At 44.2% G+C, this 19,153-nt stretch overlaps 1 protein-coding gene and 1 non-coding gene across 9 annotated transcripts in view; both read left to right on the forward strand.

The window, feature by feature from the left end:
• The window catches only part of LOC126474800 (AF4/FMR2 family member lilli-like), a 488,119-nt gene that overhangs the window by 442,093 nt on the left and 26,873 nt on the right, over positions 1 to 19,153 (forward strand). The gene's annotated exons all lie outside the window — the stretch shown is intronic.
• Positions 14,461 to 14,534, forward strand: Trnat-ugu (transfer RNA threonine (anticodon UGU)). Its single transcript has one exon. It is a non-coding gene; the product is annotated as a tRNA-Thr (tRNA).

Consider the following 19,153-nt stretch of genomic DNA (forward strand, 5'->3'; position numbering starts at 1 on the left):
GACTGAACAGACATGGTTTATTCGCCCGGAGACCTGCAAGGTGCATTCCACTGACCCCTGGTCACACGAGAGCCAGTAAAACCTGGTGTCAAGAACACAGTACATGGTCATTGGACCAGTGGTCCCAGGTTATGTTCACGGACGAGTCCAGGTATAGTCTGAACACTAATTCTCGCCGGGTTTTCATCTGGCGTGAACCAGGAACGAGATACCAACCCCTTAATGTCCTTTAAAGGGACCTGTATGGAGGTCGTGGTTTGATGGTGTGGGGTGGGATTACAATTGGTGCACCTACACCCCTGCATGTCTTTGATAGAGGAACTACAACAGGTCAGGTGCATCGGGACGTCATTTTGCACCAGTATGTCCGCCTTTTCAGGGGTGCTGTGGGTTCCACCTTCCTCCTGATGGACGATAACGCACGGCCCCACCGAGCTGCCATCGTTGAGGAGTACCTTGAAACAGAAGATATCAGGCGAATGGAGCGGCCTGCCTGATCGCCAGACCTAAACCCCATCGAGCACGTCTGGGATGCTCTCGGTCGACGTATCGCTGCACGTCTTCAAACCCCTAGGACACTTCAGGAGCTCCGACAGGCACTGGTGCAAGAATGGGAGGCTATACCCCAGTAGCTGCTCGACCACCTGATACAGAGTATACCAACCCGTTGTACGGCCTGTGTACGAGTGCGTGGTGATCATATCCCATATTGACGTAGGAGTACATGCGCAGGGAACAGTGGCGTTTTGTAGCACATGTGTTTCGGGACGGTTTTCCCAACTTATCACCAATATCGTGGACTTACAGATTTGTGTCGTGTGTGTTCCCCATGTGCATATGCTATTAGCGCAGTTTTGTGTAGTGCCACGTTGTGTTGCACCACATTCTGCAAATATCCTTAATTTATGAGCATGAGTATAGTAAGGCGAAACGTAGACCTACGCAAAAGGGGTTCTTAGCTATGCACCTGCTGCTTCATACACAGCGAAAGCTCCGACCGACGGAAGTGAAAGGACGTCCCTTGACGAGTATAGCTCCAAAGGCTGCCGCGTCACGATATCCAATTCTTTACAATCAGCAAGCATGTTATTGATAACTCGTTTCATATTCTGCACTCTTAGCGTTTACTATCAATTAGTCGAATCTGGGTAATGGTAGTAACAGTGCCCTTATTTTGATCCTGCAAGTAGAAGTGCATAATAAGCAACATAACGAGATTGTCAGCGACCTTTCTTCTGTAGAAAGCAAAGTATTCATGCTCAGTGAGAAACTGTGATCCCGGACGTGCCTTTAGCGAGCGGTTAACTTAATGGGGCAGGGATGTGGGTGGTGATTCTTCCATCAAGAGCTGTCACATGCAACCGTTTCCACAGTGGAAAGCTGGCACAGATATTTGAAAAAAGACAAAATGGACGACGGAAAACTTGTCCATCGGGTAGTTTCGCTGGTGTTATAATTACCTGATCGAACGTAACTAAGTCACACTAGCTAAATATGGAGAGCCAATGTTATCATGTGCCATGAATCATTAAACATTACAAGAGTTTGCATATGTTTAATGGTTCGTGGTAAGTGGTGACATTAGTTCGCCATACTTAACCAGTATCATTTAATCACGTTTGACTAGTTGATGATACCTCATTGGAAAATAGTCGTTGAACAAAGCAAAGTCATTTTACAGCTTCCCGGCGGCCACGTCTTCCTTTTTCAGTTGCGCAAAATGGTCCGCCTCCTTAGTTGAGTGGTCAGCGCATCTGACTGCCATGCAGCGAGCCCAGGTTCGATCTCCAGCCGGCTCGGAGATTTTCTCCGCTCGGGAACTGGGAGTTCTGTTGTCCTCATCACCACCGACGGGCGAGTCGCCCACTGTGGCATCAACTGAAAAGACTTGCAATTCGGCGGCCGAACTTCCCCACGTGGGGACTCCCGGCCATGAAAGCCATACGACCATTTCATTTCATTCCGCAAAATATTTCTGATGAGGGAAGCTGAGCCATTTCATTGCGGGCACAGACCTTGAACCAAACAGGTAGCAAGTGACAAATCAAAGAACTGTAGAATCTATGGTAGTGGTGTGTGGCTTTACTGAGCAGATTTTGAACCCGAAAAATGGGCTGTCCCCATGTGCTACACTACTTTTACGTACTTGAAGAAGAAACATGAAAAAAACTTCTACACGTGTGCAGTTTTCGTATAACTTGTATTTGGAAGTCGCAGCTATTGTGCTGACTAAAGGAATGTTTTTGTTACTCTGCAGACTGCCCCTTCGAGAGAGATGCATGGCGTATGTAATGACTACAACTAATGCCCTCTTGCAGACGCATACCACACTAGGAAGGCAACTTAGTGAGTTGCAGTTCCGCACCTTCCTAATACCTCAACTGTTTTCAAGAGCCACAGACATCACGAAGTAGACCATGCGCTTCCCTGACATTTAGCGGCGATAAAGAGTTAGTCGGCTGGTGGCTTCTCAGTGATTTTGCTTTGTGCTTCAGCTTATGTGCTTTCCCAATTCTCAGTTGCAGATTTAAAATCTGCAAACAGCTACATTGCTAATACACTCAGAACAGAGGTTAAATTGTACGCATACTCCAGACGACTTTCTACTCAGACCTGTGCTAAGACATAGGAGGGCTATTCGGAAAGTAAGTTCCGGCCGGTCTTGAAGTGAAAATCACTGTGAAAATCCGATGACGTTTTTCACAGATGTGCCGGGTAGTGTCGCTAGCATGGCCGTCGATAGCGTCACGTCGCTCTTTTCAATTCCGTGCGCAAAGTAGGCACCTAAAGATGCCTAGGAAATTGCGTCTCCCGCCAAGTACGGCAGCCTGGTGAGAGATTTCGCCTGATGCCGTGCAACCCACATAACATAACTGCAGGGACAATGAATGCACCTGCAGAGTTTTCGATGGGAAGTATTTGATCACCCACAACACAGCCTGTAGTTGGCTCGTCCTGAGTTTCATCCCTGCTCACATGAACCGCTGTCTATGAAGACAACATTTTGCCACAGACAACGAGCTGTAGATGAACGTAGAGAACTGGCGGAAAGCATAGGCGGCAGCATTTTATGACGAGGGTATTGGGAAGTTGATACAAGGGTGCTATGAATGTACAAGTCGGAGTAGAGAAGTGTGTGTAAAGTGTAACTAAACTATTGCATTTTCACAGTGGTTTCCATTTCGCGACCCATCGTAACTTGCTTTCTGAATAGCCCATATATTGTGTCGGGAGGCTCATAGTCATGTAAGCACACAATGCTTCCCGTATGTACTTACATAAATTTGTTTTGATCATCAGATGAGCTACTAATATGGTGCTGGCTATATCATATGCTCACTGAGCCCCGATAAAATAAAATAAATTGTAAGTACAACACGTCCTGTGACGGATGAATGAAAGCAAATGTAACGTATTGCGTATTAACAGGTGGAGTGAGGCGTTGTATTTGGGTTACAGAATTTAAGAAAACTCACCGGGAACAGTCTTATCCACGAAACGTCTCGGACTATGCATCAGGAGCGATTTAAAATGGAACGACCACGTAAAACTAATAGTAGGAAACGCTGGTGCCAGAGTGAGATTCTGTAGAAGAATCCTCAGGAGGTGCAGTCTACGGATGACGGAGCTGGATTGCGAGACACTAGTGCGACCGACGCTGGAGTACTTCTCGTCTGTACAGAATTCCATCCCTGCAGGAATGATAGAGAAAGTAGAGAAGACCCGCGGAAAAATTGCTCGCTTCATCATGGGTTCGTTTAGTAAACGCGAAAGCGTCACGGAGATGTGCATCCAACTCCGGTGACAGCCGCTACGATAAAAGGCATTCTGCATCATGGTGTGGCTTACAGTCGAAATTCCTAGAAGAGTCAACCACCATATTGCCTCCTGCCACTCATAATATATGTTACGAAAAGACTAGGAAAATATAAATAAAGAGATCTGAGATCATACGGAGAAGACCAACAATCATTCGTCCCAAGTAACATTCGCGATTGCAACAGGAAAGGAGGGAAGTGACGGTAATACACGAAGTACTCTCCGCCACGCACCGTAAGGTGGCTTGTAAGTATAGACGAAGGTGTAGAAAGCTTAGCACGGCAGATACCGCTCGGTAGCGTCGCCCTTATAAAGAGCTGTGAACAAAACATCTGCGCTTTTTCTTTCTATCGAGAACAGCTAGTTACGCAGCCTTTGTGTAACAGGGATGCCGCAGGTCGTAACTATGGGATCGCGCTGCGTCATTGAAACGCCCTGCTGTCCTGTGCGGGGAACTCCCTGCGCCCCGAGCCCTGCTCACCGCGCCACACACTCGCGCTCCCCCACACTGGCTTCCTTTTCATCCCGGCTTGCTGCCTGCGCTTCTGCTACGTTGTTCGCGCACGATGCGGAGCCGAATTCCTTGGCGGCAGCTCCTCGCCGCGGCAGTTATATCAGTGAATGGGAACAGTGGTATTAGAGCCTATAGACGAAGGTCACCGTACTCTGATCAGGAATGAGTCACGCTACAGGATATGTATAGTCCAGTCAAGACTCGGTTCTTAAAAGAATTGAGCTCAGATCTATGCTCTAGCTGCAAACGCTGATTACTTAACAAATGAAAAATGCGTTAAATATTTGGCGTTAAACACATAAGAGACAAAAGGTTTAGAAAAGTCTAAAATTAAGCTTAAAGTTTGTTGGTAGTTGCTAAGTGCTCTCATTACGAAACGCTAGATGAATATACTCTCGGAAATTTATGCTCCATTTTCAACAAAAACTAGTTTTCAATGCATCTAAATGTTCATGACGTCGTATGTCCTTAACTAAGTCTCGCACATTGATATAATTTTGCAGATACATTCACTGGTATATGTGGACACTGTTCAAAATGGTTCAAATGGCTCTGAGCACTATGGGACTTAACATCTGAGGTCATCAGTCCCCTAGAACTTAGAACTACTTAAACTTAACTAACCTAAGGACATCACACGCATCCATGCCCGAGGCAGGATTCGAACCTGCGATTGCAGCAGCCACGCGGTTCCGGACTGAAGCGTCTAGAACCGCTCGGCCCCCGGGGCCGGCTGTGGACACTGTCTGCAAACTGTTGCGACTAGATCTGGTTGTAAAGAAGTAGGCTAATAAATTAAAACGGCGCGCTTGATGCTGAAGTTTTCTGCACGAACAGCGAAAATGTAGCAAGCGATGTACTGTTTTGCGAGGATTATCAGCGAGAAATAATTTCGTAAAGACTTGAACTTACGTATGAAGTTTGTTGGAAGTCGCAAGAGCTCTCATTCTCAAATACTAAATTAATATAGTCCGGATGTTTGCGCGCCGTCAATTACGCTGCCTCAATACAAACACATAGTCTCTAACTGTAATACTTGTCTTACTATGTTAAACTTTTAACATCATATTACACCTCTTAATGAATAGATTAAGTCAGCATTTAAAATTTTTGAATCCCGTGAATAATTACGCGAAGTATTGAAAATCAAATTTCCGTCGCCCCTGGAAGCCGTCAGAATACCAACCTTCCAAATGATACTGGGTTGCGGATTAGTCGCTCAGTAATAAAGCTGTTTATAACATCAGTCGATGGCTACATGCTGGCCAGTTATAGGTTCTTAAATGGCACACAGGCCTAAATTTAACATTAACGAATATATTATTTTGCGATTACACTTAAAGCTAGGTTGGCTTTAAAAAAAAATAACAGCATCCTTGTTTTTAAATAAAAATTGGTCTCTTGAAAAGGAATTACCTCTCTCGGAAACATATCTTCCCGAAGTTGCGTTTCGTATTGCATTTAGTGTCTACGAGGTTCGGAAAACTTTTTATTTTTTTCTAGTTTATCCATAAAATACTGAAATTCAAAGTTTCTACCTCCCCCAAAAAAATAAATAACATGACATTCACATACAGTATAGATATTAATATGTCTCTAAGCGTCTTAACACTGTTCTTAATTTTAGTTATGTCCTGAGTTATGTCTGTTCTTGGAATACGCGAGCTGGCCGGGATGGCCGAGCGGTTCTAGGCGCTACAGTCTGGAACCGCGCGACCGCCACGGTCGCAGGTTCGAATCCTGCCTCGGGCATGGATGTGTGTGATGTCCTTAGGTTAGTTAGGTTTAAGTAGTTCTAAGTTCTAGGGGATTGATGACCACAGCAGTTAAGTCCCATAGTGCTCAGAGCCATTTGAACCATTTGGAATACGCGAAATTTTCGCGTTCAGAAAAGTTCCTTACTCGATAAGTCAGGCACAGTACATTTCACAGCATGGTGGGAGCCGACAATGACAGGCTCTCATAGGAGTATTGATGGCGGAAGCAGACCATCCCGCTAGCTGTCCAATGCCAACCAATTCATCTGATCGCTCTTCCCCGTTGCACAACTGCACTCAGGATACCTCTGTCTAGTCCTCTACGTTGCATTGTAGACCAACCTCCATTCTGAAACTCATGACAGCAGGTTCTCGTAAGGAGACTGAAGTCTGCGCTACATAAGGTGGAGTTCCTTTTTTTTCTTTTTTTGGTCTGTGTGCTGCTGAAGTATCATCACCAGTGGTGATCCGTACTTCTTGGATTCTCGTAAGAGCTTTAGGTTGGGACAGTTTGTATCTCATTGGGGAGGCTTGATAAGGACCTAAGGGTCTTTAAGCTTACCCCTACCGATTTAGATTACATCCTGTCCATATCAATTACTAGCGCCCTAGATACCTTATATTGGTGGCCGGTCGACTTCTGTCGTGCCGTCTTTTAAGTTTTAGATGCTGCCACTCACTAAATAAAGATTGTTGTTTTTGATCACGTCTGCTGTTGTCTCTGAGTTGGCTTCACGATGTAAGTCCAGTAGCCTTGTGTGCATAAAGGCTCTGAAAACCCACTTGAGATATGTGCTTCACTCGCCATTCCCCACAAGGTGCTGCCGTAGAGTAGTTGTGCCAGAACTGTTGCTGAGTTTAGTGACCACATAGAGCTCCATACTTGAGACAAAGGGGAACAGGTATTTAGTCATTCTTATCGTCTTACGTCTCAGATCCTGAATGTGGTGGTTGGGGAACATCCCTTTGTCCCGAGTTGCTCTTAGGCACTTAACCGATGGTATCCAGGGGATGCGTCTGTCTTGTAGGCAGCGACTTATTTGTAGGTCGGGTATTTTTCTTACCAAATTATGTGGCCATACATTCCACGGGCTTGCCTTTATCTTGCTGCAACGGTACCATTTCGCTATGCGATCGAGTTGTTTCTTTCAGTTTGTTTATATCTGCGTCGTGGTGTCGGCGCTGGTGAAGTACATCTTATCGTCTGTGAAACGTGCCAACATGATGTCTTCCATCTTCGGAATATCACTGTCAGAGAGGATATACAGCGAGAGGGACAACACAGGCCGCTCAGCGTGCCGGTGCTGATCATCCAAGATCGTGACCTGAACGCAGTCAATTGAAGAGTAACCATGCTGTTATCTTGGGCTCAATGTGACCCGGAAAGTACTTTGCTCTTCTACAAGTTGTTTTTTTACATTTAAACGCTAACGGTCGACATTTAGTGACTTTGTTTTTTCTATACATTCTGCAAAGCTAAAGCTAAAAAAACAGTTTTCTTCCCTTTGTTGTAGCTTAATTAGTTTGCATATATGTCATTTGGATCTGCGATTAGGGAGTTGAGCATTTGAAATTCACAAAAGGTACAAATGTCGGTATTAAAATTTTATTTCTACATGTCTGAGATACATGCATAATAGGTTTTATAGCACGGGAGGTCTTTCCTTGCTTATTCATGAAATGTGTCAAGTTACACAATAATACAGGTCGCTTATCACGTTCAAATTAACAAAGCGTAATCGCTCCCAGTAATGTTTTATCGGCTGTATGTTGCAGACATGGTTCATGTATCTAATACAGTAATTTCTGTGTGGTTATCATGATAAAACGATTTCTTTCTGGTGAGCAGCTGGGAGCATAAGTAAACGCATCTGATAAGTGAGGAGAATATTTCTGAAGATGAAAGTCACATCAGTGACGATAGCATTCATCCTGCACTGAATCAAAAGACTCTTCAGATATTGATACCTCACTCCTTAATGCGCAAGCAGTACAAGTGGTTCGATCAAAGGAGAAACATATCATGTGGAACTTAGCACATTTTCCACAAATTGGAAGACCATCCATAGCAAGCTTTATTAAACTGACTGTAGGCCCTGAGTGGTGAAATAAAATCATCTTTCCAAATACTAATGCACTATAATATTCAGAGTACTGTGATGGAAATGAAAAATATGTGTCGAAATGGTGACACTTGGGGAAAAATTAGACCAAATTGCACTTGAAGCCTGTGTTGGTTTATTATCACTGAATGATTTGTATAAATCGTACTGCTAATCAACAAAGAGTCAATGGATCCATAGACAAGTAGGACCATCTTCCGCACTATAACAGCGCCGAAATTATTCTGTTACATCTGACGTGTGTTGCGCTTTAATGATAAAGTCTGATCAAAAAATACGAAGAGCAAATTTCAGATTAGCACATATAAGAATTCTTTGGGGAAAGTGGGTGCAAACCCTCCCACTAATGCCGCTGTAGATGAGCAAATTGAACCTAAATTTAAAATTATAACTTTTGATAATGTTAGAATATTATGCCCATAAACCGGGTCATTATGAGCCGAAAGAGCACATGTGTATAGCCTTTCTAAGGAAAGAATCTTTTTAGTAACTTGATGTAGCGGTAGGGATTGGCTTATTCTATGAAACTTTATTCTGAAATCTCAACAGGAATTAGCATGTACTGTCATGCATTACGTGAGACATGCACAATGAATTCCATATTTTGCGAGACAATCCAAGCAATTTCAGGGTAATTTATCTTAGTTCTCGATGTTCTGGTCGGCGTTGAAATCGCGTAGTTTCCTGCTCCAAGTTCGAAATAAGATGACTCATAAATAGAAACGCTGGCCGTAAATCTAAATGAAATGTGTTGTGTATTTAATTAGCAGGTTCGCATGAACACAAGGTCATATACCATTTATTTACACTATTGTGCAATACAATGACATAAACACGCATGACGAAAATTACATCTGCTCTCCCGCAAGTGCAAACAACTTATTGTGCTCTCTGGCTTGTCTGCGCTAAAAATGGCGGAATTAGTGTCCAGTATCAATACACTGTTTATGTTGTAGCATCCTTACGCAGGTAATAAATGAAGGAAATTGCTGTCATGAAACCTAAACAGATGTTGATGATTTTCATTTAGTAACGCTAAATTTACGTAATGATAATTAATTACAAGAATACAATTTGTACTTACTTCGTTTAACGGTAGGCCTACAATGAACATGTACCCTTGTAGTTTTACTGAAACTTTTTAATAAAAAGTTACATTTTAATATTTACTTTTCTCTGAAAGTGACTATCTCAGTTTCGTATATTACTTCAATATTATACAAATGCGAATGGAATTCTAGTATCAACTTTTGTGAAAATTTAGAATTTCGATTTATGACGCAATTTTAATATTACATGTTTCGATAATGGCCCAATACAACGAGTCTGACAAAGTATGATATATATTGCGGATGCGACGTCTTCTCAGCTTTCTGGTGAACTATAGACTGTCAAAAGGCAATTACTTTTTGTAAATATGCAAATCTGGAAATTAACTATTTCCTTAAATTGCGTATCACCTTGTATTCTGTAAGAGTTTCGATGGCTTTTCGGTCTCTTAAAAATACTGTGGTCATTATCAGAGTAGCTCGAGTAATATTCTTACGTAAATTGCTTCGCATCTATTAATATTTGCCTGTTGAAAACATCGTTATAGTTGCGGTTCTTTAAAAATCATTATTTTGTTCGTTAATAGTAAGAATATAAGCTGAACATTACAGTGTTGTACAACACAGACATAGATTACTAGACTGGCAATACCGTGTAAAATATACGGTATCCTGATATCAATGAAGCCAGGACATTAAAATCGTAATAAGGCGGCGAGCGCGAAGGGCGTATAAACAGCTATTTGTTTACCGATAAAACAGTCGCAATAAATGCGGATGCACTGATATGGCTACTTTACTTTTACAGTTAATGGTAAATACATCCGTCATGAGTGGCTGTAATTTTTCGCACAGCAGACGGAAGATTCAAGGAAAGAAACATGTCTCAATGCAAGCATAACTAGAAACATCTTACGCGTTTTTTATTTTGTATTGAATGTAGGCCTAAATACTTACATTGCAGTTGGTCTTATTTGAAAAACCGGTAGTGTTGAAATACTTCGCGTATATTTTAAGATGTTTAATTAATATAGTGTTAACAGACGTAGCTCATTGATGTGCCTTTAACCAGTTTTGATCAACTTCAGCTTTTCTTCGAATAGTATAGTCGCTGTGAAAATGCTCCTACAAGTAGAACGTGCTATTTGTGGTTGATTACAAGTGTCTTTATTCATTTGAATGGTGTTACGAAAACTATAGTCAGTCTGCTTTGAGCGTGTGTGTATGTGACATGATGTACTTCTCGTAACACGTTTCTACATGTATGTGTTAAACTCAACTAGTACGTATATATTTGCTCAACTGCAGAACTTGTTTAGACCACCTCGTAAAGTTTACAACGTCATTTCGTTTCAGAAAATCGTAGTAGTACCATTCACAAACTTCGTGACGCCGCCATGTTACCTCACCGACCGTCACACTTCAGCAACAGCTGCATCTTTGCCAGACTAGTAATGTATGTCTGTGTTGTACAAGTACAGGTACAAAAGATGCCGATGTTTCTTATTTACGTTACGGTTTTATATGCCGACTATTGAGGCATGAAGAACCCGACCCACAGCAAAAGGTGTCGATCTGCGATCTAAAACGTGATATCTGACGGATCTCTTTAATCAGGTTGTCTGTCCACACCCGATCGTGCACGGCAGCTGGACGCTCGTGCTTAGCCTGGACTCGGAACACGAGCCGCGCGCCAAGGCCGCTGTCCGCCTGTCGCCGTCAGCTGTTTCCGCCCGCCCGCCGCTATCGCGACTGCAACGCGCAGCACCGCCCGCTGCCAGCTGCCTGCTGCCTGCGCTCGGACGCCCTCTCGCCAGTTCCCCAAACTCGCTTAGTTCCTCTAGAGACCTCGATTGGCTGCCAGTTCTTCGCCATGCATTGAAGATCCTTCACGAAAGTCCGTGCTGGGAGATCTTCCTCTACTGCTCTTTCCGAGCCCGGACGAGAAAAGAGGAGAGTTGGGCGCTGAGTTAGCAACCAGACACCGTAAAACTTTTTTACCGCTCCAAAAACAGGAAGAATTCAGCCACCCGAACCTGACAGTTCTGAAACTGAACGTGAATCTAAGTCCCCCAAAAACCGAACAGTAGCCTACTCGGTCCCGATTTCAGTTCAGACTGGGCTTTAATATACACTCTACATTTACATCATTACTATGAAATTCACAATTAAGTGCCTGGCAAAGGGTTCATAGAACAAAATATTTTCACACTCTGAGGAGAAAGCAGGAGGTTCAAATTTCATGAGAAGATCCGGGCGCAACGAAAAATGCCTTCAGTTTTAATGATTGTCACCCCAATTCGCGTATCATATCCGGAGAACTCTGCCGTACTTCGCGATAGTATAAAAGGAGCTGCTCTTGTTTGGACGGCCGCCCGCGGTGGCCGAGCGGTTCTAGGCGCTTCAGTTTGCAACTGCGCGGCTCCTACGGTCGCAGGTTCGAATCCAGTCTCGGGCATGGATGTGTGTAATGTCCTTAGGTTAGTTAGGTTTAAGCAGTTCTAAGTTCTAGGGGACTGATGGCCTCAGATGTTAAGTCCCAAAGTGCTCAGAGCCTTGTGTGAACTTTTTCGATGCCCTTCGCCAATCGCCGGCCGGTGTGGCCGTGCGGTTCTAGGCGCTTCAGTCTGGAACCGCGTGACCGCTACGGTCGCAGGTTCGAATCCTGTCACGGGCATGGATGTGTGTGATGTCCTTAGGTTAGTTAGGTTTAAGTAGTTCTAAGTTCTGGGGGACTGATGACCACAGATGTTAAGTCCCATAGTGCTCAGAGCCTTTTGAACCTCCGCCAATCCTACCTGATGGGAATCCCACAACGCACAGCAATATTCCAGAAGAGGGCGAACAAGCGTAGTGTAAGTAGTCTCTTTAGCAGACCTGCTGCATTTTCTAAATGTTCTCCAGTTAATCGCATTCTTTCGTTTGCTTTTCCCACAACATTATCTCTGATCGTTCCAGCTGAAGTTATTCGTAACTGTATTTAGTTGAATTTTCATTTTTAGATTCGTGTGTTTTATCCTGTAACCGAAATGTAGCAGATTCCTTTTAAGTGTAATGCGCATGACATCACAGCCCGTTTATCACAACTTTTCGCACCATACAGATATCTCTAAGGAAAAAATATTGCCGCGCTGGATTAGCCGAGCGGTCTAGGGCTGGTCCTGGCGGAGGTTCGAGTCCTGCCTCGGGCATGGGTGTGTGTGTTTGTCCTTAGAATAATTTAGGTTAAGTAGTGCGTAAGCTTAGGGTCTGATGACCTTAGCAGTTAAGTCCCACAAGATTTCACACACATTTGAACATTTGAAAAAATAGGACGCTCCACAGAATAGCTATCCGAATGGGCCGTAAGCCGGGAGGTATGATGCACATGTACAGACAAACATATGATTGCAATTTCAGGAAAATTGAATGATTTATTCAAAAGATAGAGCTTCACAAATTGAGCAAGTCAATAACCGCTGGTCCAAAAAAATGGTTCAAATGGCTCTGAGCACTATGGGACTTAGAACTACTTAAACCTAACTAACCTAAGGGCATCACACACATCCATGCCCGAGGCAGGATTCGAACCTGCGACCGTAGCGGTCACGCGGTTCCAGACTGAAGCGCCTAGAACCGCACGGCCACACCGGCCGGCTCCGCTGGTCCACCTCTGCCTCTTATGCAAGCAGTTATTCGGTTTGTCATTGATTGACAGAGTTGTCGGGTGTCCTCCTGAGGCACATCGTGTCAAATTCTGTCCAGTTTTGGCGTTAGGTCGTCAAAATCTCGGGATGGTTGGAGGGTCCTGCAGTTAATGCTGCAAATGTTCTCAATTGGAGAAAGACTGGCGGTCTTACTCGCCAAGGTAGGGTCTGGTAAGCACGAAGACAAGCAGTAGAAACTCTCGCCGTGCGCGGGCGGACGTTATCTTGCTGAAATGTAAGCCCAGGTTGGCTTGCCATCAAGGGCGACGAAATTGGGCGTAGAATATCGTCGATGTACCGCTGTGCTGTAAGGGTGCCGCGGACGACAACTAAAGGGGTCCTGCTATGGAAAGGAACGACCCTCCAGACTATATCGCTCCTGGCTGTCGGGCCTTATGGCCGGCGACAGTCGGGTTGGTATCTCACAGCTGTTCGGGGAGTGTCCAGACACGTCTTGGGGCTGGAATGTCGTTGACTGGAGTACTGAGCCCCGATGACTAACGAAGATGTGTCAGTGGTGGAATACCAGCCTGACTTACCAGCACAGCGGTACGTCGACGATATTCTACGACCCGCTTTGTTACCCTCCGTGATAAGCCAACCTGGACTTACATTTCAGTAAGATAATGCCCGCACACACAGGGTGAGAGTTTCTACTGCTTGTTTCCCTTCTTGCCAAACTCTACCTTGACCAGCAAAATCACCTGATTTCTCCCCCAATAGAGAATGTTTGGAGCATTAATGGCGGGGCCCTCTAGCCAGCTCGGGATTTTGATGTCTAACGCGCCAATTGGACAGAATTTGCGACGACATCCCTCAGGAAGACATCCAACAACTCGATCAATCAATGTCAAGCCGAATAACTGCTTGTATAAGGGCCACAGGCGGACAAAGGCATTATTGACTTGCTCAATTTGTGCAGATGTGTCTCTTTAATGAAATACCCAATTATTCTTATATTAAATGATAATTAATTGAAACCCTCAGCTGCCGACAGGTGTTGTTGATATACCTCGATGGGGACAGCTGAAAATGTGTGCCCCGACCGGGACTGCAGTCGCGCTATTCATCTTTGTCCTCGGTGGCTCAGATGGATAGAGCGTCTGCCATGTAAGCAGGAGATCCCGGGTTAGAGTCTCGGTCAGGGCACACATTTTCAGCTGTCCCCACAGAAGTACATCAACAACACCTGTCGGTAGCTGAGGCTTTCAATTAATTATCATTTATTCTAGAGAAGCTGCACGGTCATCAATGGTATCTGTTCTTTCGAGAACAGTTACTATCTTCATATATATAGTTAAAGGCTACCCAGCCATTGACATTGGTCTGTGCGAATGCGCACAGGTTGCCCAAACTCTTACGGGAATCGTCACCTTAGTGTGCGCGAGTAATGAGTGAATGGGCAAATATCTATTGGGTACATTACGTATGTAGATTGTGGACAGTTGGGAATGTGGGTGTCACGGGAAGCGTGCAAGGGATAAGTCCCTGCAGTCGCGCTATTCATATGTGTCCTCGGTGGCTCAGATGGATAGAGCGTCTGCCATGTAAGCAGGAGATCCCGGGTTCGAGTCCCGGTCGGGGTACACATTTTCAGCTGTCCCCATCGAGGTATATCAACAACACCTGTCGGCAGCTAAGGGTTTCAATTAATTATCATTTATTCTAGAGAAGCTGCACGGTCATCATTGGTATCTGTTCTTTCGAGAACAGTTACTGTCTTCATAAATATTCTTATATTGTAATTATTTGTTTGTCTGAACATGAAAATCATATCTGATCTCCGTCTGCTCCTGTATACATTGCAAACCACCGTGAAGTTCGTGGCAGAGGCACATTGGAGACTGTACCACATGTTAGAGTTTCTTCCCGTACCAAATGCGTGTAAAATGCCGGAGGAATGTCTGCAGAAGTGCCTTGGTGCATGCTGTAATTAAGACACTCTTGTCTCCGTGCTCCAGACGGAAGCGATACGTGGGCGACTGAGGAATGTCTCGAGATTCTTCGTTTAATGCTGATTCTTGAGACGTTGTAAGCAATCTTTACGGGGATAATTGGCGTCTGTCTTCAAAGGTTTGCCAATTCAGCTTTTTCAACATTTCCGTGAGGCTCTCCAGCGACTCAGACAAATCTGTGGCTTTCGTGCTGCCCTTCTCTGTATATGTTCAACATCCCTTGTTAGTCCTACATTCTACAGGTCCCATACACTTGAGCAGTATTCTTGAATGGGTCGCACGAGTGTTTGTAAGCGTCTCTTACGTAGGAGATTGCATTTTCCCGGTATCCTGCCCATGAACCAAAGTCAACCACCTGTTTTACCTATGCGATCATTCTATTTCATATCCCTACAAATTTGTGCACCCAGCTATATCTGTGAGTTGACTTGTGACGCATTTGATGTTGTAGCCACAGAATAAAACAGTTCTGCATTTTGTGAAGTGCACAATTTTACATTAATGTACGGTAGTCAGTTGAGGGTTCACGCACTGTGCTCGTGACAGCCAAATGCGTTTCATCAGCATCTCTTCGTCTTTAGCCCCATGGTTTATTTTACATTTATTATGATGCAGAAGCTATTTCTTCCCAACTTGACTATAACATACCATACGCAAAGGTGTCCATAATTAAAGTTCCAGTTTCAGAACTGCTCAGAATCACGTCAAATTTGAACGGCATATTATTAACACAAGGGGAGACGTCATGGAACAAAAAAAAATTTCCACGAAATTCTTAGCAATAGCTGGCAGTGTAAGAGTCTTAGCGTAAACAGGGTCGGCTACAAATGACATGTGAATCACAAAACGACGGCTATGGTTTGAGTTGCACATTACAACATCCGTACTGTTCACTGTGCATGATTGCACAACTTTGGCAGTCAACAGTTGTGGCACTGTTAGTTAGGTAAGCCCACCCACCACAGCAATGTCGTACTCATCGGATTGGAAAACTCGGTTTTTAATTGTCCTGGGGCCAAAAACCGCATAAAAAGCAACAATGAAATCGGGTTTTAATTGTCATGAGCCTGGTGCAAGACATGATCATTATGCGGTCCGCCTTCTGCCACAAGTTTAAATCAATAGTGTCTCAGAGGTCACGTTCAGAACGTGTTGCGCAATGCATGCCTTCAATTCAGGTACGTTCGTAATTGGAGCACTGAACACAATATCTTTCTCATAACAACCCCTTACCCAGAAGTCTCACGGACTGAGCTCAGTGATCTGGATGGCTAGGCTGTAGGGAAATGACGGCTGATAATCCTAGCACTTCCGAAGTTCCTCTGCGGCAGCCGCTTCACTGGCTGTGCAATATGGCGAGGAGTTCCATCCCGCATAAAAATGGTCCTACCCACACATCCACGCTGCTGAAGGGTCCGAATGACTTTGGTCCGGAAATCCGCAGGACACACATCTTCGAAAATACATAGCCCTACGATAAACGATGCCGTTAACCCGCACCACACAGAATCACTTTTCCAGGATGGAATAGTGCCGGTTGATGTGCGTGCGGATTTTCAGCAATTCTGCGCATTGGCATGTTCTTGGAGATGGAAATAGACTTCATCTGCCCACAGGATGTTCCATGGCCATTCATTTGTCCACTTCCGTGTGAGCAGGTATTCCAAAGTGAACGTTGTCTTGCTGGCAGGTCAGCAGGAAGCAGCTCCTTGAACATGAGTGGTCTTGAATGGTAGCAATGCAGGATGTTTCGTAGGAATTTACGCACTGTGCTCGCAGGCGTGTTTAACGTTCGGGCAACTCCCCGTGTACCGCATGTTTGCACACCACTGCTCGGCCCCTCCTGCAATGCTGTGGCCACATTTTCAACAGACGTCGGTTCGACTGCTTTCCTCCCTCTGTCTTTTCGAATTTAGTAATCTTTTCTCCAGACCCATAGCAGACATTGCATCAGTGCCTTTTTTCATACTCTTGAGTGTCCGGAACTTCTGCTGGGCTACCTGTGCGCGGTCACCATTCTTGAAAAAGAGCTTCATTAACAGCTAGCGATCCTTCATGGAGAGTCATTTTGGGCGTCTCGGAAGCAAACTTGAGGGCCAGCCGTGTGCAAGCATCTGTTAGTGTGCGTATTCTCATGCTGTTGGTCAAATTTTCGTTAAATTTTTTTGTTCCATGACGTTTCCCACTCCACCACTAATATGCTGGTTAAATTTGACGTCATTCTGAACAGTGGTCCTCACGCTATAGCGTATTGAAACTGGTGCTTTAACTATGGACACCCTGTGTGTAGCCTTTGTGTATGACATGACATCGTCAAGTTGGGAAGAAACAGCAATTACTGCACAATAAATGCAAAACAAAGCACGGGACTCGTGACGAAGAGATGATGAATGAAACGCACAGCCTGAAATGTGGTATGCTTGGCACACGATAACGCTATTGATCTCGGAATATTGAATTCTCTAGTCATTTTGAAATGGATTGTCCCTTGCGCCAATCTCCAACTACCATTCCGCGTTCAGTGTCTGTTAATTCCCGTCGTGCGGCCACAATCACGTCGGGAACCTTTTCACACGAATCACCTGCGTGCAAACGACAGCTCCGCCAATGCACTTCTCTTTTATACCCTCTGTATGCGATACTACCTCCATCTGTACATGTGCATATCGTTATCCCATGACTTTTGTCATCTCAGTGTACCGCACGGTGGTTAGTTGTCGCAGATGCTTCCAGTGTTGTCAGACATGTCTGAATGGTGAGGAATGATATGGTAGGTCCAAAGAACTGGGATCACAAGAGAACTGGAGGTCCTGGTGCTCAAAGACTGGCATATCACAAATGAGACTACAGATGGAAACTGAAAATCAGTCGTGGATCAATTTTCAACACTTTATATAAAATTTCGAACGTGAAAAAGTTCTCTCGCTGTCTGGCCGCTCAATAGAGATCAGAAATGAGCTTCCCATACTCGCTTTAAAATCGTCAGCGAATCCTGTGACATAATTTCCGAACTCACCGTCTCCGTGTGCCCGTAGACTTGACCTGCCTGTCTCTGCTGCAGTCCACTCGTCACCTGAGTCTATTGAGCACGAGTGGTCCCGACTCGCTTAGAAAGGAGAGCGAGAAAACGAATTCGCAAGTATACCCAAAGGCTCGCGTCATTCTCGCTGCATACGAAACCGTTTTAAAAGAGATTTCCACCATTGAACTATAAATGAATATTCATTTATTCTATACAGTCATGATTTTGGCTTTGCAGCCATTCTCAAGTGTAATTTTATTTATCATGTAGATCATACATTGCGGAGAAGCAAGCTGAAATGTCACAAAATGTACACTTGCCTAAATGACTGAAGCAGGTTACACGCCAACATAACACCTAGTCAGTTAGCAGTGAATATTGCTCTGTTTATATGTACATTTATGTAGATAAACTGTTTCGAAGTCTGCTGTAAATTTATTTTAATATTTAATATCTATTCAGAGAACGTCTAACAATTAGAGTGGCACATACACACATTCGAGGCATTACCCAGTCCAATAAACAAGATGTGAAGATGAGGTGCAATCTGTAAATGACGATTAATTGTTAAAATAAATTACAGAAATGAATGATAATCTACACAACTCTCTATCATCTCATAAATGTAAGTTGCCACGACTAGATGAATATAGAAATAGTGCGCTCTGTTGCTGCAGGGATGTAAAAGTGTCGTTGCGCTTGTCCAGGTTTTGTTTGACGCAACAGATATATTTTCTCATGGTGGAGGTGGAATAAACAAGAACACAACCATTTTGTTTGCATTGGGCTAAATTTGCATGTTTTTCATTTGAAGTGTGACCTATAGTATCAAACTTATCACTCTTTCTCTAATGGAACACATTTGCAATAGTGTAGCCTACTTTGCATCAGTTAAGTTTTGTCTTACACCCACCATAGTCTTGCAAAACACAGTTATTTTGAAGGCCATCTAATCCCCACGATCAGTCATTTCGCTTTGCCATTGCTACATTACAGCAGCAAGATCGTGTACTCATCTTCCATATTAACAATAAGTCATCACTATTCTTACACCCTAATGCTTGCTTCCCAGCTTCACTAAGAGAGAGCGAGTCAACGAGTACGAAGCGACCACAGTGCGTCAGCTCTCAGACTCGTCGTGATCACAGAAGTACAGCACAACTGAAGGAAGCCCATTAGCACTGATTTAACAGCATGTCTTCATTTGTGAAGTATGCAGCCTGCAACA

Source organism: Schistocerca serialis, chromosome 1 (genome assembly GCF_023864345.2).
Source record: "Schistocerca serialis cubense isolate TAMUIC-IGC-003099 chromosome 1, iqSchSeri2.2, whole genome shotgun sequence".
Lineage (NCBI taxonomy): Eukaryota > Metazoa > Arthropoda > Insecta > Orthoptera > Acrididae > Schistocerca > Schistocerca serialis.